This window comes from Lynx canadensis, chromosome C1 (genome assembly GCF_007474595.2).
Source record: "Lynx canadensis isolate LIC74 chromosome C1, mLynCan4.pri.v2, whole genome shotgun sequence".
NCBI classification, from domain to species: Eukaryota; Metazoa; Chordata; class Mammalia; order Carnivora; family Felidae; genus Lynx; species Lynx canadensis.
In genome coordinates this window covers 210,609,798-210,634,152 of record NC_044310.1, presented here as the reverse complement: position 1 = coordinate 210,634,152, position 24,355 = coordinate 210,609,798, and positions in this window count along the sequence as shown.

Genomic DNA, 24,355 nt, shown 5'->3' with positions numbered 1-24,355 from the left:
GTATGGGGTCTGTTGTTGTTTAAATATGATGCAGTTTTCAAGCTGAGATTCAATAAATATGTACCAGGCCATACAAGAGACTCACAGGCTTTTTGTATTCCAATCTTTATTTAGATCTGTGGCAATGCCATGGGAAGAAGTAAAGATCAGCAAACCACTTATCCTGAAATTACTGAACAGTCCCTTAATTTTTAAACCATAATAATGACGATAGACAAGCTGAAGACATGAAAACTTGGAGGAAATTTTTTCTCGGTTTGGGTTTTAGTCAATGGAACTTTATGAGATTACTGGTACAATATTAAGACATGTAAAAAGACATATTAAAATGTTCCCTCATGGGGGTGCCTGGGTGGCTCAGTCGGTTAAGAGACTGACTCTTGATTTCGGCTCAGGTGGTGATCTCAAGGTTTGTGAGTTCAGCCCCCGAGTTGGGCTCCATGCCTACAGCACAGAGCCTGCTTGGGATTTTCTCTCTCCCTCTCTCTTTCTGCTCCTCCCTTGCTCTCTTTCTCTTCCCCAAAACAATAAACTTTAAAAAAAAATGTCCCCTCGTGAATTGTTACCCCAGAAGCATCTCTTGTAAATGATTTAGCCAGGTTTCAGTTGTTTTTTTATTTTATCTTTTTTTTTAATGTTTATATATTTTTGAGAGGTGGGAGCAGAGACAGAGGGAGACACAGGATCCCAGGAAGGCTCTGTGCTGACAGCAGAGAGTCTGATGCTGAGCTTGAACCCACGAACTGTAAAAAACCCACGAAGTCAGACACTTAACCGATTGAGCTACCCAAGCATCCCTCAGTTGCTTTTAAGTGGAACCCTGATTTGTGATGGTTTTATTTCCTACCAGGGACAAAGTTTGATATCTCTTAGGAAATTTCCTGTTAACAAATAGGATAAAGCAAATGATATTCCAGTTGTTATAGAAAGGTGTTATTTTTTATTCTTTAATTTTTTTTAATCTTCCCTTTCTAATTTCTAAAGACGAAAATAGGTCAAGGTAGGTCTTGTTCAAGACAGGTCTTGAAGATACGGAAAGACAAGAAGAAAGGAAAATCCTAGGTAAATAAAATCATCAGGCTGAGATATTTAGTTCATTTTTTTTCTTTAGTACCCAAGCAGATCTCATCCATCATGGACATCTTAGGGGTTTGAAGTCAGTGCATATGGACTTTCGGGAGGCTCATATAATGTTACACTTGCCCCTGATTGTGGGAAGCCCAAGGAAGGTGGTGCAGCCTAGTAGTTAAAAAGGTGGGCTGAGTAGTCCGGTCATCCAACTAAGTGTAACTGACTCTGGCTCCTGCTTATTCTTTAAGTTTGTGCAAATCACTTGCCTACTCGACCCTTCAGATTTCCTGTTGATTACTTAGGTCAGGGAAGCACTTTATGATATTGGCAGAGACCTGGGAAAGTGCTCAAAGTAGGAGACTGCCATTGCTAAGTGCCGAAGCTAATTTACAAACACTACCACACCAGGAGATTGAGTTCAACAGCTCTCAGTTCTATTCTACCCCCAATGCAGCAGAGGTCATGTATTTAGACCATGTGAGATAGTACAGAGACTTCTAGGTATTAAAATTGTATCACTGGCCGAATCAGTGGGAGATACCCTAGGTCTACAGTGTCCAGAGACCTCAAGGCTAAGTTGTCTCATTTTTAAGCACTCTGTCCTTATCATCAAACTATCTACAGATTTGTCCTTATACACGCCTTCAAGATGGAACTAGCTAGAACACAGGCTTCATGCCTCTATTAAGCACTGGTTTTATTTGCATGCAGTTTTTTATGTCCTATTTCACATTAGTTGGAGGCTCAGGTAATGGCACACGCACAATTTAATATTTCTGGCTCACTTCGTCCCACTTTACTAAATCCCAAATGTGCCTTTGGCTTCGTTGCAAATATTATCAGTCTTCTTCTTTATTTTGTTTCTAAAAACTGTTCTGGGGAGTTATTTCTCCTTTTCTTGTTAATTGAGAAAATTTAAGGGCATCATTTATATTCCAAATATTGAAGTCCACACGCTACTTCTCCTCTCTTTACAAAGCATTTTTAAAGAATAAATATCACTGTAACTGATAAAATTATGTAACCTTGCTATATTATGTATTACTATTTTTCTTACCTAGTTCCCTACTATATGATAACATATTTTATAATTTCCCATATGTATTAGGAAGACAATTCCTCAAAAGTGAATATACAATGAAATAGTCTAGATAATGCTTTTAGCAAACTGGCTGCACCTCGTTATTCAGTAAATTAAAATTAATCAACATGTAATTAAGGGATCACAGTGAAATTTAAATGTAAAACTTATGCAAAGAAATAGATTTTCACGGTAGCCCTACACATCTTACTTTCCTCTATTTCTATTTTAGCCATTCTTGGGCTCTATCAGGGAACTCAGGAAGGACATTGACTCAAGATTGAAGAATAGTTTGTTATTCAGGTCATTCGTCAATGTCATTCAAGGTTATATACAGAGGACGAGACTAATGAGTAATGTGGCGAGACTAACCCTTGACGGAACTTCTAACCTGGAGCCTCTAATAAAGCATGATTCAATTCAGGTCTATAAGTAACATGGAGGAACTAGTATGTCCCTTGCTCTGAGCAATAGTAAAATAGAGTGTCACATTTAAGATTTTTAAAATTTTAGGTTTGCTTAATAATGACATTTCATAATGCTAGGTTAATTTGCTGTATTTTCAAATACTAATGTCTACTAATAACATAAATTATGTTGCTACTGGAAACATGTTTTCTTAATAGAATTCAGGGCCCAGGTAGATTAATAATTATGTCTGAAAAATTTTTAGAAAGCACAGATCAACATACCTTTGAATTGATTTTGTATGGGGAAGGCAGGTATGTAATAAAATACATCTCAGAAAAATCATAAATTTGCCTACATATAATGAAACTTTAAGACTGCAGAAATTAAAAGCATAGCACTTTGTTGGAAATATCTCTGTCACAATTCTTAGAAGATTAGTAATCAAGCAAATCATTGAGAAAAATATTGAAACTCCCACAGAAAAATAGGCAACACGAAAACAGGATTAACAAGTACCAATGACTACAAATACCTAAAACAAACACAGAAGTGATGTTAAAATTCATTACTAATTAAGTAGTACAGAATAAGAGAATAAGATATTATTTTCGTCTCTCAAATGAGTATTTAATAAAGTGATAATCCTCAATGATGGTGAGGGTGTTATTAATAGACATAGTTCTACATTGTTGGTTAGAACATAAGCCAATATTAATTCGAGAAAAAATGGCTATATTAATATCGAACACAGTATATAACAGAATAAAAATATTATGAGGGATGAAGAAGGTCAGTCCATAATGTTAAATGGTTCAGTTCATGAGAAAGGACAATGTTAATCATTTCACCAGTTAATAATAACAGCTTCAAACTACATGAAGTAAAAACCACTAGAACACCAAGGAGAAATAAACAAATCCACAAATACAGACAAAGATTTCAGTTGTACTCTCTCAATGTTTGGTAAAACAAGGATACAGAAAATAAGATACAGAATATTTGAACACTATCAACTAACCTTACCTAATTGACACTTTTAGAACAGTCCCACCAAGAACAGCAAAATCCACCTTCTTTTCAAATGCACGTAAAACATTCACCAAGACAGAACATATTCTGAACCATAAAAAGAGTCTCAATAGATTTACAAAGAATACAATTAATACAAACATGTTTCCTTACCCTGATGAAATTAAAATAGAAATCAATAATAGAAAGATGTGTAAAATTTGGATCTTCTCATTACCATATGGGCTAAGTAAAAAAATTGAAGACATATTAGAAAGTATCTTGAAATTAGTGAAAATTAAAACACAACACATCAAGACTGTAGAATGGAACTAGCCACTATGGTAACACTTAGGGGGAAATTTATAGCCCTTAACCCCGTTATTAACAACAACAACAACAACAACAACAAAAAGTTCTCAAATCAATAGCCTCAACAATTGCCTTTAAGCAAAGAGCAAAGGAAGAGAAAATTGAACACATTTTAAGCAGAAGAAAGGGAATATTAAAGAGTGGAGTGGAAATCAATGAAATAGAAAACCCACAGAGAAATTCTTCTGGAAGCCAAGCTATCCCAGCCTGAGTGGCAGGGCCCGGGCTGTGGACGGATTGGTGACTGCAGGGCGGCCCGCCGACAGTGAAGCTTCTGGTACTCCCGCTTCTAGGTAATTCGGCCTTAAAAGTACCTGGGATATTGTCTGTTGGGGAATTGCCCTCGGCAGGCCCCCTGGGAAAAGAACCATTAGGGAAGAAAATAAGGTTCCGCAAGAAATTGTGCGGCCTTACGTTTAGCCCTTGCCATCCCCTATGGAGACTCCTCTACTTACAGGAAGGATAGTCTCATGCATTTGCCAGCAAAGAGGGACTATAAAGGAGAGACATATGGATTTGAAAGCCTCACTCCAGCAACTAAGGAGTGTATCTCTGGGCACAGGTGACTTCAACCCCTAGGCCCACCTGGCCCCCCGGACGCATTCCAGATGATGACTGAACCTAGTCGGTTAAACTACAGAGTGGTTCTTTGGTTCCTAGGTGCATTGTCTCTCTGAGAATGTATGAGGCATGGGTTTCTAAGGCTTTTTCGGCCCCTTCCGGGCACCTCGGACTGAGGCAAACACATGGTTCTTCTGGCCTCATGTGGTTAGGAGGTCATGTCCCTGTAACTCTTCCACTTGAGGTGTTGAGGAGTGGAGGGCCTTTCACGAGAACAGCAAAGCAAATGCTTTGTAGATTATAGATAAACGCAGATGCATAATGGAATAATGTAAGAAATTAATCAATAATCAAAGGGTATGCGGGAAAGTTAGGGGAAAATCGCCATGTTATTTCTTAAAGGTCATTTATACATAGGAACATTTTCAAAATTAAGTGATGTTAGAAAAACATAGTTGACGTATGTCGCAAGGAAATCATTCGCACATCTAATGCCACATTTACTGCAATAAATTGGCCAGTTCAACACACTGCGGTTGTCTGTGTCCATTTTTATTTTAGTTTTAGTTTTTTTATTTTAGTTTTTTATTTTCTACTTTTTTTATTTTAGTTTTGTTTTATTTTCACCGACGCCGTTCTTCCTTGGGGAACCCCTGGACCTGCCGGCGCTGGACTCTGGCAAAATTCAATAAACCAAATCTTAGATGCTTTGAAAATATCATTAGAATTGATAATCCTCTAACCTCAACGGACCAACAATAAAAGAGAGAAGACACAGTGACCAATGTCAAGAATGAAAGAAGTGGTATTGCTGCAGGTTTTACAAATGTTGAATGGATAGGAAGGAACAGTATGAATAAATTCAACAACTCGGGCAAAAGGGACGAATTCTTAGAAAGGTACAACCTGCTAAAGCTCACCCACAAAAAAAAATAGATAATATGAATAACCTTATAAATATTTAATTTTTTTTCCTTTTAGTTAAAAACCTTCCCCAATAGAATAATCCAAGCCCTGGTGGAGTCTCATCAAATTTTAAAGAAGCAATAATAGCCGTCTTACAAAATTTGTTTGGGAAAACAAAGGAGAAATGAACATTGCCCCACTCACTGTAAGTGATCAGCAGAACCCTAGTCACAAAACAAGACAGACACTGTCGACTCTTCCTGGCACCTTAAGCTTGATAATGTGAAAAAGTTCTAGGGGAAAGACTGCAAATGGAATGTTTATTGTATAACTAGCAGAAAATTATCTTAACAAGATCTGACTCAGCTCGACAGAGCTCCTATTTGCCTGAGAGTTGGCCATGAAGGTTGGAGTTGCAGACATTATGAACCCTGAGTGACCTTGCAGTGTATGGAAGAGCCAAAAAGATGCCCCTAACTCTGATGACAATGTTATGCTGCACTCCACTCCAGTCCTGTACCACCTTCCTGCGGATTTCTTTGATAGGAGAGACTAAACTCTTACGAGTTTCAGCCATACTGTGTCTGCCATTATGCACAGCTGAATACAGTTCTTAGCTTAGAGACCCAGCAATTTTATTTCCAGGAAATTATCCTGTAAATACATTTCTACATGTGTGCAAAGTGCAAGAGTATGAATTATATTACCATTTATAAATAGGCAAAGTTTTGTTTTTCCGAAATGCCTAAGTAGCCGCCAATAGGAGACTATTTAAATAAATAATAGTATATATTCATGTGATATAATACCAGTTAGCAAGTATGGTGCTGCTTTTCATGATGGCTATATCTTTATGATATATTACTTAGCAAAGAGGATAAAATACAGAACTGTGTATATAGGAGACTACCATTTGGGGGATATACGTTTTTTTTAAATGTCTATTTATTTTCAAAGAGAGAGAGAGACATAGCTTGTGTGCATGCAAGCAGGGGAGGGGCAGAAAGAGAGGCAAAGAGAGAACCCCAAACTGGCTCCACAGTGTCAGCTCAGAGCCCAATGCAGGGCTTGATCTCAGGAACCGTGAGATCATGACCTGAGCTGAAATCAAGAGTCAGATGCGTGACTGACGCACCCAGGCACCCCGGGATATGCACTTAAACAAAAGTGTAAATGCACATATACACAAATGCACACACATGGAAATATATGTACACCCCCAGCAACCCACCCAACAGAGATATACCAGCTAAGTGTCGCGACTCCACACAAATGCACGCACTTTTGTGGATGCTTAGAAGACTTCCGAAAAGATCCTCAAGAGATGGTCAACAATAGTAGCATGAGGGGTTTCTCCGAAGGTTATCTTTCATTATTATGAAACACTTAAAGCTAGATGATTGTGAGAGTTTGGAGGGAATCAAAAGTCATCGTAATGCCAAGAACAAATCACCAATCGCTTCTTTTACAAAACTGGTACCTTGTCAACCTTCCTTCTTGATTGAAATAATTAGTCTTCCTGCTCATTGGATTACTATCTTTATCAGCCTCTTGCTTATTATAGGGCAGTTCCAAAATGGTAAGTATAATGCAAATCAATTGAAAAGTAAAGCTAAATGCTTGTAAATGATGCAAGTTTCCCAAATCGAGGCAAGTAATAGTGAGGGCAAATCAGCAACAATGTCATAAACAATTGAGGATCTAGTGGCTTGATCAATAACCATTGGAGAAAAGAAAGTGGACGTGGAAAACACAGCGCTTAAAAGTAAAACAATGTGAACATCAAAAGTTAAAGCGTTATCCTACATTAATAAAATCTGCTCGTGATGTTTCATTTTAGGGAGTAAGATGTAAAGTAGAAGATGTCCTGTTATGTTTATGTACAATTTTGAAGTAAAAACTACCCAAAAAAGGAAAAAAAAAACCCACGTGATTCATTTTAAAAAATGATACATTGTTATGACTATATTATACATTCTGGTTAAATACAAGATACAACTTGTATCTAGTTTTCAAACCAAGTCATAATCATCCTTTTTCTTTACGTATCATAAGATTGTCACATGAAAGACAGCACACTCAGCTAAATTTTATGTTTATATAAACAACAAAAAAAATTGAGTATCTCTATGTCCCATATATACGTCTTAGGCAATGTTTACATGGGACATACTGATATTAAAAATATTGTTTGTTGTTTATCCGAGTATCCAACATCGAATTTAGCTGGATGTCCCATGTTTATGTTTGCCAACTCTGGAAGGCCTCAATGCAATGAAATCCTAGTTTCCATTTTAATTGGATTTTGTTTGTGTCATTTTTCTAGCACCAATTATTTCAGGAGAATGAGAACTTTCGAAATTGTATTTAAAGGCTGGAAGGAAATATCATTATCTTTTTTTTTTTGTACACTCCAGTATTTTCCAATGTTTCTGCAAAGAAGTATCACACCTAGATTCAGAAAAATAGCACTTCAAAGCAAAATAACAAAACAACATGCTAGACTACCCAGAATCGCCTGGAGTCCAAAAGGAATTTGTCCAATTATAAAGGCAAAGTGTTTTTTTCTTTTTCTTTCTTTCTTTCTTTTTTTTAAGAAAACAGTCAAGGATTGGGGGGTGGGACCAAAGGCAAATATATTTTTTTCTTTCGTTTTATTGAATTTTTGTTATGGTTTCAGGGAGTGTTTGGGTCTGAACTCCATGTAAGCTTAGAAAATGTGTTTCTGTTTTCACACCTTGATAAAGTGAGAAACAGAACTGAACAGATTGATAAAGGGTTACATTTCAGTTGAGTCCAAACATTTCATAAAGGGTAACTTTTGCAGGGACCAGTATATTTTAAAATACGCATGCGAATTAATAAAGACATAGGGAGGAAAACAGCATTAACTAAAGAACAGGTATTTGTTGGTATCTTCTGTTACCAAGCAGTACTTGCAAATTTACTTCAATGTGGACCATTTTGAAAAAAAGCCCATGGCTTCCTTGAGTGGTTGCAATTTTGCTTATAACAGAAAAGGTTATCAAGTAATGTTTGCTGAATCCTTGGTGAACGAATAAACGAATGAGCAAATTGCACACAAATGGGTGGGGTGACTACTCCAGTGTTTAGATACCAGTGCCAGTCAATAGCCACTTCCCATTTTATCTGAGTGATGAGATCTCAGTTCAGCCCAGTTACTAAAAGGGCAGCATATTTTCAGAAACAAAATCATAAGACATACCCTATTAGAGATGCTTCTTTCTTTTATTTCTCATCTGGAATTGAATATTGAACAACAGTGCCTCAATTACATGCCTGTTAATACAATGAAATCTCTTTGGAAACTTTCCAAGCTGTGCATGTCACAATATCTAGAAGTCGACTTGAAGGTTTCCTTTAAATCATTCTCGTGATGGTGTCTCTTATATCACATAATGCTAGATCTACTAAGTTCCTCATTTTGCAGCACTATATATGTAACATTAAGAACCATATAGACAAATAGGTTCCTTCTTGTCAACCTCCCTGGTTTGCATTTTCCCTGCTAGGATGATTTTATTCTGTTATCAACATCATTAATTGTGTTGATGCCCATGGCTGGTATAACACAGCTGGTACTAAAGAGATTTGCAGAACTGAAGTGGAAAAAGTATTTTTGAAGCGGAGAGAGTACTTGACGACGTGAGAGCAAACTCAAGGATGTTTTTTTGTGAACTCATAATATTTTTACCGACTTTCCACAATGGAATCTTTCATTTGTCTTGCACTCTCTCCCATTAAGGCTGAGTCTAGTAATTTGAGCTACAAGATCTATTTTCTTGTTATATTTTAGAGAGCAACCATTATGTCAGAAATAAACTAGAAGAAAATGAAAACATATCTCCCTGCATCATAATTGACATTTCTCCTGTTTAGGTAGTGATTAATTAAATGTAAAATGGGAAAGGTTTTGTTGATCTTTCTTCAAGGATTTTTAAATCATTTGTATACTGAGTTTGGGTTTTGCTATTAAAATGTCATAGGGAAGGAATAATTTGTCCCTGCGTTCTAATAGTAGCATTTTTTTCTGTCTTGCTGAATATTTCCTATCGCCTCTTAAAAATATAACATTTGAAAGATCGCATTTTGAGGGGGTTTGATGCTTATAGCAACACTGAGAGTCTTCCTGAGCTTTAAAACCTCACCAAATGAAGGAAATCCACAAAATCATCAATAACCTGGGTTTCCCACCCTGTTTTCTATCCCAAGCATCACTACTGACAATGTTTCTTCTTTGGAGTGGCTTTGAAGTTCAATCTATGCCAGACTATCCCATAGAAGTGGTCTGTGCTGCAATGTCTCTTGAGTTGGAATATGTCCTTGAGTTGGAATATGGAGATGTCTCTGACTTGGTCCAAAATGAAAACCATGCCCAGGCAGGTAATTATGAAGAGTGTAAACAATAACCATGCTTGCTTCTAAGTATGCATATCGGTTCCATGAAATACATGCAAAAGTGTGTCCTTAAGAACCCCAAAGGGGACTTTATTGGTACGTAGATGGGAAGAGCAGGTGATGAGGGGCATGTTTCAGTTTCTATCCTCCATACTCTTTACATGGATTATATTTTCCTTACTGGCCAGAATTTGCATGTAAACTTAGTATTTATTTTTGACTATATGCCTACAGTCTGTCATCAAGTCAGATATCTTCCCAGCTCTATTTTTTCCCAACGTGCACTGAACTAGTTTTGCGGTGAGATTTATCACCTTCTTGCTTGGGAATTGATGATGTGTGAAGGACTTAATAGCCAAACAGTATCCGATCCTCCTGAGGATACTATGTTGAAATAAAAGCTGTTTTATTTTGGAAATCTGTTGTACTATGTGAAATGACTGTGCCTGGGGTGTTTTTTCTGTCACTTTAATCTATCACACGAATTAGTTTTTCAGACACTCTAAGTTAGCACAAAAATCAAGCGATCTCATGGTGAAAGTGAGCTGACTTTTAGATGACCCTCGGCTGTGAAGAACTACGAAGTTGAGTCCATGAACGGTAACTCAGACTGGTATTTAAAGATTCACTGAAAAGGACACAAGAAGGTGCAAAATAGGAAAAAAAAAAAAAATGATGGTGTCTACATGTGATATTTCTGCAAAAAAAAAAAAAAGAAAAACGTGACACATTTTCACCAAGTAGAAATGTGTTATCAGCTGGATAATAAATAAGTCTTCTTGCTTTTTTTGGTTGAAAATGGCATCTGTTAAGATCACCTGCTCAACCCTTCTTAACGTCCTACTGACACACAAAAAAATCAAGACTTTTCAACACTCAGAACAAGGACTGAGAGTTCATCGGTTGTCAAAATCTGCAGGAAATCTACAGGAGGCACCAAACCTGTGGTCTGGCAAGTGGCAATTGACGGAGGTAGGCAGCGGACGATCCCAGCGTGGTAAGCCTCTGGACAAGGAGCAGAGAGTTCATCTAAAAGGGAGGAAAGGATCTTGTGCCTCTCCTGCAGCTGTAAAATACTCCTCCTCTGCTGTTGAGGCTTTTCTATTTGAGGGACATGAAGCTGACCCCTTTTTTATTTCACAACCACCATCATCAGGGAGGCCTCACTGACGCTTTGCCTCGCTACTACATTTTCCTGGCCATTTATTCTGCTGTGTCATAAAGCTGTTCCACACACTCTCTTCGGCTATCAACCCCCACTATCCCCCCTCTCATTCTCACATGATGATCCTTCCTCTTTCACGGAGAAACAGCGAGAAAGGAAGTACCACATGCAACCAGCAACAAGCTGACTGATCTACCCATATGGGTGTCCATTTTGCCTTCTTTCTCTCGCATTACAATGGATAAGCACTCCGTCATTGTAAACTGGGTTCCAGACTCTCTCAAAGGCCAACTTTTGTAATCAGCCCTGCTCTCTCCTCGTCAAATTTCTCTCGACCTCTTCATTCTCATCTGCATGAACACACGCTGTAGAAATTCTCTCTGTGAACACACACACACACACACACACACCCTCCCTTGATCTCACACTCCTTCTTCAGCCAGTATCACCTTTCTGGGCCCCCGTCTCAAGAATGAATCTCTGTATATAGCTGTTTACAACCTCTATTCTGTATGTCCTCTTTTATTCTCTCTGGATTGCATTCCAATTAGCCTTTGGTTCTTACTACTCCAGTGGAACTCATTTTGTTAAGGTCACCAGCATTTCCATGTTGCTAAGCCCGTGATCAACTCTGTTTACATTGCCCAAGTCTTAATGAGTATGCGTATGGTGAGAAAGCCTCAGAATATGTTAACATTTACAAATATGCAAATATAAAAAGTAGACAGAACGAAAAGGACCAGTAGACAAATTCACAGACTTACTGGCAGGTTTTGCACACTTCTCTCAGGAATTGGGGACTCATGTAACAACAACCACAAAAAGCAAAAAGTGGCACATTCCTAAATGTGTCGCAGTTGAAATTGCACAGCATGGAAAATACATTACTTTCAAGTGTAGAGGGAACATTGACTTACATCACACATATGAAGCTCAATAAAGAAAATAATTACTTAAATTTGAAAGACTTGAAACAATTCAAATTATGTGCGCATACCATAGAAAAAAATTTAAAAATTAATCACAAAAAGATATTTTAAAAAATCAAATGTTTAGACAAGAAATACCCACTAGGGGCTCCTGGGTGGCTCAGGTCAGTTGAGTGTTTGACTCTTGATTTCAGCTCAGGTCATTATCTCACGGCTTGTGAGTTTGAGCCCCACATGGCTCTCTGTGCTGACAATGTAGCCTGCTTGGGATTCTGTCTCCCTCTCTCTCTGCCCTTCCTCCACGCCTTCTCTCTCTCTCTCTCTCTCTCTCTCTCTCTCTTTCACACACACACACACACACACACAATAAATATACATTAAAAACAAGTTTTTAAATAAATACAAAAAAAAATACCCACTGGACAACCCTGGGTTGCAAGAAGCAATTAAATGGAAGTTAGAAAATATTTAACATTAGTAATTATGAAAAACATACATATTAAATGTGCAGGATGCCACCAAATAGTGCTTAAAGGAAAATGCCTCAAGTGCATAATTACAATAGAATAAGGCTGAAAACTCAAGGCCCTAGGTATCCATCTCAAGAATTTAAGAAAAGAACAAGGAGTGCCTGGGTGGCTCAGCTGGTTGAGTGTTCAACTCTTGATTTCAGGTCAGGTCTTGATCTCAGTGGAACTCATCTTGATCTCACAGTCTGAGTTTGAGCCCCGTGTCGGTCCCTGTGCTGACAGCATGGAGCCTTCTTGGGATTCTTTGTCACCCTCTCTCTGCCCCTCTCCCACTTGCACCTGTACACTCTCTCAAAATAAATAAACAAACTCTCTCTCTCTCTCTCTATATATATATATATATATATATATGAACAATACATTAACCCAAAGACTGTAAGTAGGAGGAAACAATAAAAACTGAAGCAGAACCCAGTGAAGTAGAGAGAAATACATGATGGAGAAAAGCAACAAATCCAAAATAATATATTTTAGAAACACTAATAAATTCGGTATCTCTCTGGCAAGTCTAATCTACAAGAAGAAGAGAGAGAAGAGAGAACAGAAAAGAAAAGGGAGAGGACAGAGGGGGAAGGGAGAGAAGAGAAGAAGGTGAGAGGGAGGGAGGGGGGAAGAAATGTCTCAGATTGCCAACATTGGAAAGATAAAGGTAATATATTCCCTATATATGGGTATATGTGGTATAAACCATTTGAGTGTGATATGAGCAACTGTATGTCAATACATTTCATAATTTAGATAAAATGTTTAAATTCCCAGAAAAAAAATAGCAGCAATACTGATCTAAAACAAATCCATGAAAACATGAATAGACCTTTATATACAACAGAAATTAATTCTGAAATTCAAATCATCCTATAAGAACTGAGCAAACTGAATCCAGCAACATATAGAAAGAATAATACATCACAGCAAAGTGGGGTTTAGTCATAAAATGCAAAGCTGACTTAACATTTTTAAATCTAATGTTATTCTTCACATTAGGTCAGTAAAAAAGAAAAGTCTCGCAATCATCTGAAAAGATACAGAAAATGCTCTTAACTCATCAGAACAGCTCTTAACACACTAGGAATATAAGGTAACTCTCTAATCTCGTAAATAATATCTAAGAAATTTTATAACAAAAATCATACTTCATGGTGAAGTATTCAAAGTTTCCCAGTGAGACTGAAAATATCACATCATCACCACTTATATTTGACATCATACCGAAGGTCCTTGCAGTGGTTTGAGACCAGGAAAGTAAATAAGATACATGATGATTGGAAAGAAAGAAATAATTTGAAGATTAGCAATTGAGTATCTAGAAAACCCAAAGAATAATCTATTAAAATTCATACGTACATTTAGCAAACCCACCAAATCTATTAGGAATATGTAAAAATCATTTGTGTTTCCATTTAACAGAGAAGAACCAACAAAATATTCCAATCATTACCCTCTAAGTAGCATCAAAAAGAAACACCAAATATCAGGATCAAACATCTAATGAAAGAGTCCCACTTTGTATAACATGTAGAAACTGTAAAGACTGACTCAATTTAACTATAAGAAAAGATAAACTACAAGGTCATGAGTCTTTTTTTTTTTCAGCCATCAAAGAGCTGAGGTCACAAAGCAATAAAGTAGCTTGATTTCCAGTGAGGCACAGGCTTCCCCACAGGAAAGAGTATGTGTGACTGGCTCACCCATGACAGGGTTGGGAAGAGGAGAAGCGGCCGTTCCAAAGAAGGTAGGTATGAAGAAATCAGCTGACCCATTGCTGCTATAGAAAAGTTAGAAGTGAAAAAAAAATCATGTACCTTGGGGTGAAGGGCAGGAAAAGATCATGGGTCTAGGGTCCTATCCAATACCATTAGTGATTTCCTGCTGCTGGGGAAGGGGCCAGAAAAATCTCTTGCCTAGGAAATGCCACAGATAGAGACCAGAGCATGACTGACAGGATGAGGAGGGCAGGAGGGCTTGGGTTGCCTCACCTGCAGAGCCCAAGTGCATGGGATCAACCTAAGTTTGAGGATAAACCAGGACAACAGAGAACAGCCTGCTGTTTCCCACCACCAGCCTAGTGAGCACTGAGGGCCAAGAACATGGACAGAAAAGATTCTCCCTGAAAGGTAGTCATTCAGTGAGGGAACATTACAAAAATTTAGGGAACCTTTCTGGCCCCTCAGCCCCCAGCCTAAGCACAAAACGACTCCCAAAGGATCTGAGGCTTGTGTGATGTTGAAAGTTATCAGAGCAAAACAAAACCCAAACTCAGCACAACTCTTGACTACTCGTCGCTGCACACAAACAGCCTGATAGAAGAATAGGAAAGCCCTTTTCTAAGGGTAAATACTACTTACCTTCGTCCTTTCCATTCCACACCCAATTTCTTGGAGTCTGTAAAAACTGATGACATGAACAAAAATACAAAAAAAAAAAAAAAAAAAAATCAGTCAAGACACATGACCTTTAACAAAATCAGACTTGGAGATCACCCAGATAGAAGGAATTTAAAACAACTGTGATTACTATGTTAACCACCTAGTGGAAGAAGTAGGCATTGTGCATGAGCAGTTTGGGAATTTCAGCAAAGGGACAGAAACGGTAACAGTGAGTGGAGGAAAATAAACAATTCCTTTAATGGCTCATCAATTGATTTGATACAGCTGAAGAAATACTCAGTGAACTTGAAGATACACTAATGGAAATTACTCAGATTAAAACACGCAGAGGCACACAAGTTACTGAACAAAGAAAAGAGCATCTAAAGGCTGTGGAACAATGATAAATGGTCTAACATACATGTAATTGGTGTCCTAGAAGCTGAAAAGAGCGAGAATAAGGCAGCAGGAAGTAGACAATTAGCGGAGAAGGTCAGTGGTTTCTAGAAGGGAAACAAATGAAGACTTTGTTAGGGGAGTGTTGGGACTACAGCCCACAGTGGGCAATCTCCCAAGGCTACAGTTCAGGGAGATGAGATGGCTACACTTCACAGGGCACAACCCTGGAGAGTAAGGAGCACACAGCTCCTAGAGGAGCTGCAGAAGTGTGCCCTGGGGTCGGACTGATGGGCTTGAGCTACACATAGCTAGAAAAAGAAATACCAGACGTTTCCAGGATTTCTTACCTTACTTTCTTACTGCTCTTGCAGCCCTTGAACTTTGTTTCCTAACTACTTAGCCCAGTGAGACTGCTTCTTTGTGCGTGAGCTCTACTCTGCGTAATACCCAGTGCAATCCCCTCAGGGGCAGCCATTTAAGTGTGGCTCTCCTCCCCTGAATTTCTCTTCTTTCAAGATTGACAACCCCTCTGGTCTCTGCCTTCCTGTGGTCACTCTCCAGTAAGTCCAAAGAGTTGCTTCTTATATTTTGTCTAAAGTTTATCATTTTCCTCAATAAAAGCGTTAGTTTGACACAAGTTACTCACCTGCTATGGATTCCCTAAGTCTTTGCACTGTAAGTGCTTAAAACACTGAATATGTTTTCTGCCATTAGACTGTCATTGCCAAGTTATTTACTGTCAAGTGATTCAATCAAGTTGGTCCCCAAAGGCACATCCATTGTGGTCATTCCTTTGTTTTAAGGTGGCTTTAAAGAAACAACTGGGGAAAGTTAAGGGCTGTTTCTAATTTAAAAGCCTTTAGACCACAGCAGAAGCACTGTTGGGTTCATAGAGGTTTCCTACTGTGTAAATGCTGAATTGAAATTTGACTGCATTTGTTGTTGGCAAGAACTGAAGTTTTTATGTCTTTGGGAAAACTGTGGGGAGAGTTTTCTAACAAGTCAATACATCCAGCAAATATGCTTCCTGTGCTCTGGAAAGTTCCTATCTGAAATAAAAACTATGTACCCTATCCATTTCCATTCACACAAAAATACCGTGGTTAACCTCAGTACCCTTTCATGTGTACAGAAATAATGGATAAAACTTGGTGAGAAATTCGTTTATTTACTTTGCATGCATTAGGCACCTGATCTGCACCAGGAACCACAGTAAAACAAAGTATCGAGGTCCTTCTTGATTGAGAATGTCATTGTCTTTATTTTTTTTTTATTTTTTAAAATATTTATTTATTTTTGAGAGACACAGAGACAGAGCGTGAGCGGGGTAAGGGCAGAGAGCGGGGGAGACACAGAATCCGAAACAGGCTCTAGGCTCTGAGCTGTCAGCACAGAGCATGATGAAGGGCTCAAACTCACGAACCATGAGATCATGACCTGAACCGAAGTCAGAGGCTCAACTGACTGAGCCACCCAGGTGCCCCGAGAATGGCATTTTAGATAGCAAGGATTTCAGCACTGGTAACTGGTTATACAGCTACAGTGAACCTTTTTATCAAAACACCAAAAAAAGGATCCCTTTATATGTACAAAAATTCTTCATGAGATCTACAAAAATAAATTTGTGGAGAGTTGTGAAAGCATAGATTTTCACTGAGCTAAGAATACCCATGTAATAAGAAAATGGAGGCCAGCCTAGGAATAAAAAAGAGTGAACAGCTTGGATGAGTAAGACACCTTTCCAAAATGCCCAACATCCCTCCACTGGCTTCATTGTACAGGAATGCAGCTTGGCAGCGAAATTGAGGAATAATGTGAACTCTTGGCATCTCCTCTACATCGTATGCTGGTGTAAAAGGCAAAGAACGTCAAAGTTGAGGGTAAAAAAAGGAAAATGTTGAATGAGGGTAATGTTCTGAGAACATTACCATATGTTCTTAGGTCCTACCAAGAGAAACACTTCCTATCCATCACATTTTTGTAACTGCTCATTTGGAAGACTGACACTTTGTTCTAAACATAGTTTTAATGGCACACAAAAAGATAATTAGGACAATTCAGGGAAGGTAGCCCACAGAGATAAATGAGATATGCAAATTATTAGTAACTATTTTAAACATACTGGAAGGTCACTAAATTATTCTGTGTTTTCATGCTAATATAAATATTTCTAGTGTGACTGAAACAGTAAAGGATACTAAACAAAAACTATTTAAGTGGGGATCCACTCATTCCAAAACAGACAAAACAAACCAAGGAAAATTCTGTTGCTTTTATTAAATTCCTATTAAAGAATGTCTTTAGTAAACAAATTTATTAATACATTTCTAGAACAGATGCTAGCCTAGTACTTAAGATTCTGGTAGACAGACTGACCACACCGATTAAACAGTCCCTTCACCAAGTAAGGACCTCACCAGGCAGGTCTTTACCGAGGCTCACTTGTGTCCTAGGTGTTTGCCACCGACACCAGTATGTGGCCTCAATCAATCAATGGTCAATGAATGAACTGTGCAAATGTGCGAAAGTATTTTCGTGGCAGAGCATGTAAAAAGTATTGGAAAACTTGAACTATGATGTAATTATATTTTAATTCACAAAAAGGGAAAAAAAAGTAAGAAAAGAAACTCAAAGGCAGATTCCATCATCAGATATCTCTCTAGTAGAAACACATTTATTCCTCCTTGTAGCATATAGTCGCTGAACACTAGTGTGCCAAGCTTTGTGTCATGCGTTTCAAATAACACTGTGAACCTGAGTCCATAGTTTACATTCCAACTATTATATTCATTTGGTCTTCAAACTCCAACACAGAGAGCTTATACTGGAACCTGTTATTCCAAAGCACAACGTGCTAGAGATGAGAACTGAAAAAGCTGGAGATCGACACTAGCGTGAGCGTTTATTTTTAAAATACTGTGCGTAATTTTAGGGTGAATTTGTACCTTGTTCTTTGGTCAATTAAGCCAACATTTCTCAGCACGTTTGATATGCAAACAACAACTTGCCATTTGACAAGGCTGGCAGTGGGATAAGAGCAGAGATGAGAGGAGTTAACTTTTACAGAGGAGAACCTCAGCAAAGTTTTCCCAAAGAGGATAAAAATTGAGTTGAGCCGTAAAATGTAAGCCAAGTCCAGCAAGTGAGTAAACGGAGGAGACAGCAGTGTGATCACAGCTCGAATGAAAAGCCCATGGGAGGTGGCAGGTGGGAAATTTTTGCTAGTTGGGCTGCATGGGAGTACAGGCATTGGCTTTAGCTACAGGTAAATCACAAGAAGCAAAATGTTCCACCCAGAGCTACTTGGTGCCAGAGAGCCTAGAAAAGTCTGCCATCTTGACTAACAGAAAAAGATGTGAATATAACACATTGTGGCTTCTCAAGTGTTGGCAGAATGAAAACATCAGCAAATATCTGGATAAATACCAAAATGTTGAACCCATCCCATGGGGTAGTCAGAATAATGCCCCCCCAAAGAGAAGATATCCACGTCCAAATTTCTACTACCTCTGCCTACATTATCTTGGCAAAAAAGACTTTACAGTTGTGACTCAATCAAGCCATTTGGGATGAGGAGGTGAGCCTGAATTGTCCAGATGGGTTCAATGCAATCACAAGGATCCTCATAAATGAAAGGGCGGGGGGTGGGGAGGGGGGGAGAGTGGGTCTCAGAGAGGAGCAACTTGAGAATGCTAGAACTCACTGTTGCTTCCCGTGAAGGTGGAGAAAGGGGTCAGGACCCCAAGAGACTCAGGAGGCCTGAGAAGCTGGAGAAGCCGAGGGAACAGATCCCGCCCTAGAGCCTTCCTAAGGAACACGGCCCTACCAATATTTTGATTGCAGCCCAGTGTGTCTGACCTAACCTTCGGAAGTAACATAACAAATCTGTGCCCTTGGAAGCCCCTGAATTCGTGGTGATTTGTTACAGCAGCAATAGAAAACAAGTGCACTCTCCTACAGAGCAGGATGGGGGAAAAAAAAAAAAAAAAGAAAAGAAATCACAGGATTAAAAAAGACAGCCAGGATAATTGATAGATTCATTCCATTTTGATTTTTCCGGAGCATTTTAAAAAATCGCGTACTTCAGACTTGAGACGAGCGTTTATTCTTTACATTTTCCGAGAGCGAACAATCACATGATCTGAATCTCTGCGGGACCAAATTACCGCAGAGAGTCTTGATCTCGATACCAGAAAGAACAAAAACAACTTTGAATCTTGACTGTTGTTGTTGTTTTTCCCTTTAGTTCTAGTATACGTGTCTCCAAGCACACTGGCACCGTGAAGTCACTGTAGCAAGTTCAAGGGAAGTGTGAAGCAGCACTGTGAGGTCAGCCAGCTGCACTCGCTTGGCTTGCAGAGGCTGCTCTGCTTTGATGCGAAGAGTGCAATGGCATCAACTGAAAACATCAACAGGAAATCGCAGCTGTCCTTTCCAGTTGCAATAAGGCAAATTTGAGGTGGTCCATGTTCATATAATGTATGTCATATCAATTCAACCTATTCCAGGTTGGAGCTAACAACTGCGTTTTTGCCCAAGATCTCATTGACCCTTGATGACGTCCACTGGATTTCGATAAACTCTTCACCCCTATAAAGCATCTGAGAAGCAAGACGAATCGAAAGACCGTTTATGCAGCACAAAATGCAACAGGGAGGTGTTTTTACTGGTGCACGGTGCTGATTCTCTCCCAAACTTTTTTTTTTTTTTTTTTTTTTTTACCTAATCGCAATTTTATATATGTGATTCACAGGAATTGACCGTCGCAACTTTTTTCTAGATAGGTCTCTTAAGGCGAGGGATACAAAAGCAAAAATCAACTGTTGAGACTACATTAAAATAAAAAACTTGTGCACAGTGAAGGAAACAGCAACAAAACTAAAAATCAGCCTACAAAATGGGAGGAGATGTTTGCAAAGGGTATATTCGGTAAAGGGTTGGTATCCAAAATATATAAGAACTTATACAACTAAACACCCGCAAAACAAATTATCTAATTTAAAAATTTGCAGAAGACATGAACAGACATTGCTCTGAAGAAGCCAAACAGATGGCCAACTGACACATGAAAAGATTATTTACCATCGCTCACCATCAGGGAAATGCAAATCAAAACCACAATGGGATATAGCACCTCACACCTGTCAGAATGGTAAGAGTCAACAACACAAAAGAAACAAGTGTTGGTGAGGATGTCAAGAACAAGAAATACTCATGCACTGTTGGGAATTCAAACTAGTGCAGCCGTTGTGGAAAACAGTATGGAGTTTCCTCAAAAAGTTAAAAATAGAATTACCCTATGATCTAGTAATCACACTACTGAGCATTTACCCAAAGAATACAAGAACACTAATTCAGAGGGATATATGCACCCCTATGTTTATAGCATCATGTTTTACAATAGCCAAATTATGGAAACAACCCAAACGTTCATCCATTGATGAATGGATAAAGAAGATGTGGGAGATAGATAGATGATAGATAGATAGATAGACAGACAGATGATAGATATAAAGGAATATTAATCAGCTATAAAAAAAGAATGAAATCTTACCATTCACAACAATGTGGGTGGATTTAGAGGGTGTAATGCTAAGTGACATCAATCCTAGAAAGACAAGTAATATACGATTTCACTAATGTGAGGAATTTAAGAAACAAAACAAATTAACAAAGGGAAAAAACAGAGAGAGATAAATCAAGAAACAGACTCTTAATTACAGAGAAAAAAAACCTGATGGTTACTAGAAGGGGAGTGGAAGGAGGAATGGGTTAAATAAGTTGATGGGGATTAAGGAGTGCACCTGTCATGATGAACACTAGGTTCTGTAAGGAATTGTTAAATCACTATGTGTGGTGCACTAGAGACTAATGAAACCCTGCATGTTAAAGAAAAAAGAATCAGGCCATACTGATACCAAAAAAACAAAAAAAAAAAAATTACAGTAAAAACTTGGATCGCAAGAAACTTGTTCCGGAGTTTTCTGCAAGATGAGCAAACATTTCTAATACATTTTAACCTGATAAAACAGCAATGTCTTACAATGCAAATAGTATGTGAGGCCAAATAGCACATGATCACAAATGCAAATAGTATGTGAGGCCAAATAGCACATGATCACAAATGCAAATAGTATGTGAGGCCAAATAGCACATGATCACAAATGAGCCAAAAGTTCTTGAAATTCACTTTGATACATGAGTGTGTTGGGTTACAAGCATGTTTCCAGAATGAATTATGCTTGCAAACCAAGGTTTTACTGGACTTGGTATTTACCTGAAATTCCAATTTAACTGGCCATCTTGGTTTTTTGTTGTTATTATTTTTTTACAGTTTGGTCATCTTGTATTTTAACTGGCAATTAGAAGAGTAACTCATGTGATCCGAGAAATGCCTTTCTGTGCAGGACAGGACAGGCACAAGTCTCTGTGGTCTGCAATGGTGTGGAGAGACATCCTTTTTGAGAAGTCAAGAATACATAAGTGACTTTTACGTTGGTTGATGACATCTATGGCCCTGAGTAATGAGCTTTCATTTTCTCATACTTTCCACATGCCTTACTATAAGTGTAATTTATTTTTGACGTTTATGAAACAACTCTAGGTGGCAATTTTGAAGAAGAGTAAAATTATATTTTGCTTTGCCCTGCAGTCAGAGGAGGCTTTCCAAGAGAGAGAGAAGTATAGTACCTATCAATAGGTGATATCAAAATAGCACAGTTCAACTTTTGCTTTAAAAATAGGGTGATATTATCCTCAAGTCCTCCTGGGGGACATAGAAATGCTGTAGAGAAGTGTTTCTCTTGCATCTCAGAACAAACTTATTCCTAAAAAAAAAATGATTTGTCTAACGTATGCTTTGAGGAAAAAAAAAGCCATTTTTATGATTGTTATGAAAAATGACCATTGAAAACTAGGTCATGCTATCTGGCTCTAGCTGGTTTCTATCTTTTGAGCTCAAAGATTCACAATTTGAGTCTCCAGCGTTTTTTTCATAGGAGAGTCTGAAAATAGTACTTTTAATTGACTTATTTTGAAATTAGAAGTTTAAATGTATGCTGCCATTTGACTTTAAATTATTTTCCTTGAAATTTTTCTATTATGTTATGCAGAAATGAACTATTCTTTTTGACATGTTTAAGAAGTGTTACATCGTTCACATAAACAGAATCTTTATATTTCTTTTGAAATGTGCACACATAGACTAGGAAAAGATAAATATAAAATCAATCTGCTAGGTAATATTCACTCTACCCACCAGATTACATTTTCCCAGTTTTTGAATATTCTAGAACATTATGCCTAGGTGTATGAGTCTCCTGTATAATGTATTTTTGTCCCACCAATTATTTCTTCCAACTTTGTTAAAATATATCAAAATGTAGTTACATTTTCACCAGCAACCATTTTCTTTTTTTGTTGTTTTTTTACAGAGTTAGTGTCCAACCGAAATTATAAAATGTTTAAATTCAGTGGGATGAATTATTAATCCGCCTTCCCAACTTTGACCTTCATCGTCCACATTCGTGTTTATTCCCATGAATAATACCTCCGTGAAGTCACCTAACATTTCTAGCTTCCTATTTTCATGTGAATCACCAAGCAAACCTCCTCCCAACAGACCAAACCTGACAATCAAGTCTGAAGAATATATGATAGCACGATGGCAACATGGATAATCAATACAGAATAATAATCCTAGTGACAGAATTCCCTTAGATATGTAGCAATTTACAGCTGATATGAGGCTTTTCCATCCACGACTTCATTACATGCTCATAAGAACCCTACAAAACAAAGAGTAATCATCATTTCATTTAATACGTGAAGACACAGGCTCAGGGTGGTTAATGGCTTGTGCCTGAGGTTATAATATTAGCGAGATATGGGCAGAGTGAGGACCTGCTCCCATTACGTTTTGAATTCCAGCCATGTTCTTTCTGGTATTTGCAGAATTAAAAATTCTCAAGCTATAAGGAAAAGCATAGAAATAATTTTGAGGCTAGGGAGAAACCTGCTGCGATCCATCTGGATAAAAAGCACGACGAGCAAATTCCCTGTTATGTAACCCTTAACAAACGGAGCCATGATATTTTAAGTGGGGCCTCAGGGAGAACCTATGTCTAAGTATTTTGACTTTAAATAACAGGCACACGAGGTGCCTGGGTGGCTCAGTCCATTAGGCGTCAGTTTTCGGCTCAGGTCATGATCTCGCAGTTCATGGGTTCGAGACCCGCGTCGGGCTCTGTGCTGATGGCTCAGAGCCTGGAGCCTGCTTCCCATTCTGTGTCTCCTCTCTCTCTGCCCCTCCCCTGCTCATGCTCAGTCTCTCTCTTTCTCTCTCTCTCAAAAATAAATAAACATTAAAAATTTAAAAAATAAAATAAATAAATAAATAACAGGCACTGACAACAATGGCCAGAGCCACAACACAAAGATCATTTACAAGGGCGCAGTATGGGATAGGTGCTTCCAACACTGACTCCTCCATATTTCCCCTGTCCCAGACAACTCTCACTTTCCTCAGAATCCCTCAGCTTAGCACACGGCATTCTGCTAAAGCACCCATATGCTCCACTTCGGGACTGGTCGCACCTCTGAATCACGCATTGCCCTTTTGAAACAATACACCCTTAGTGAATCACCTGAATCAGATTCTCAGAAAGTTGAGGCAAGACTTCTATATTTTCAGAAAAGGTCGCCAGTTGACCCCGATGCAGAGTTAGGTTTCTTTAAGACTATGCTTTGAATGTATAAAGCACTAATTATTTTCAAGCCGTGTTTATGGAGCACCTACTCTAGGTGAAGTATAGAAAAAAAGAGGATCTAATTAAGATACAGAGAACCTTTCTTCCAAGAGCTCCTGGTCAGTTAGGAGTCAGAGACCTTTAAGTTAATACAGTACACTATAAATGCAACAGTAATGCAATTGCCAAAAGAACAGAGTAGCAATAGATATTATATAGGAGCACTGTAATGGCCACACGTGGAATGACTATGGGCGGAGTCTATGCTTCCCCTTCTCCATATTCCACGCCACACTTGATGCAATGCTTTGTAAACGTTCCATAAACCCTGTGAGTTGCTATGATTGATGGCGTCACATTCTTTTGAAATCTGATTTTTAATTTTTCTTG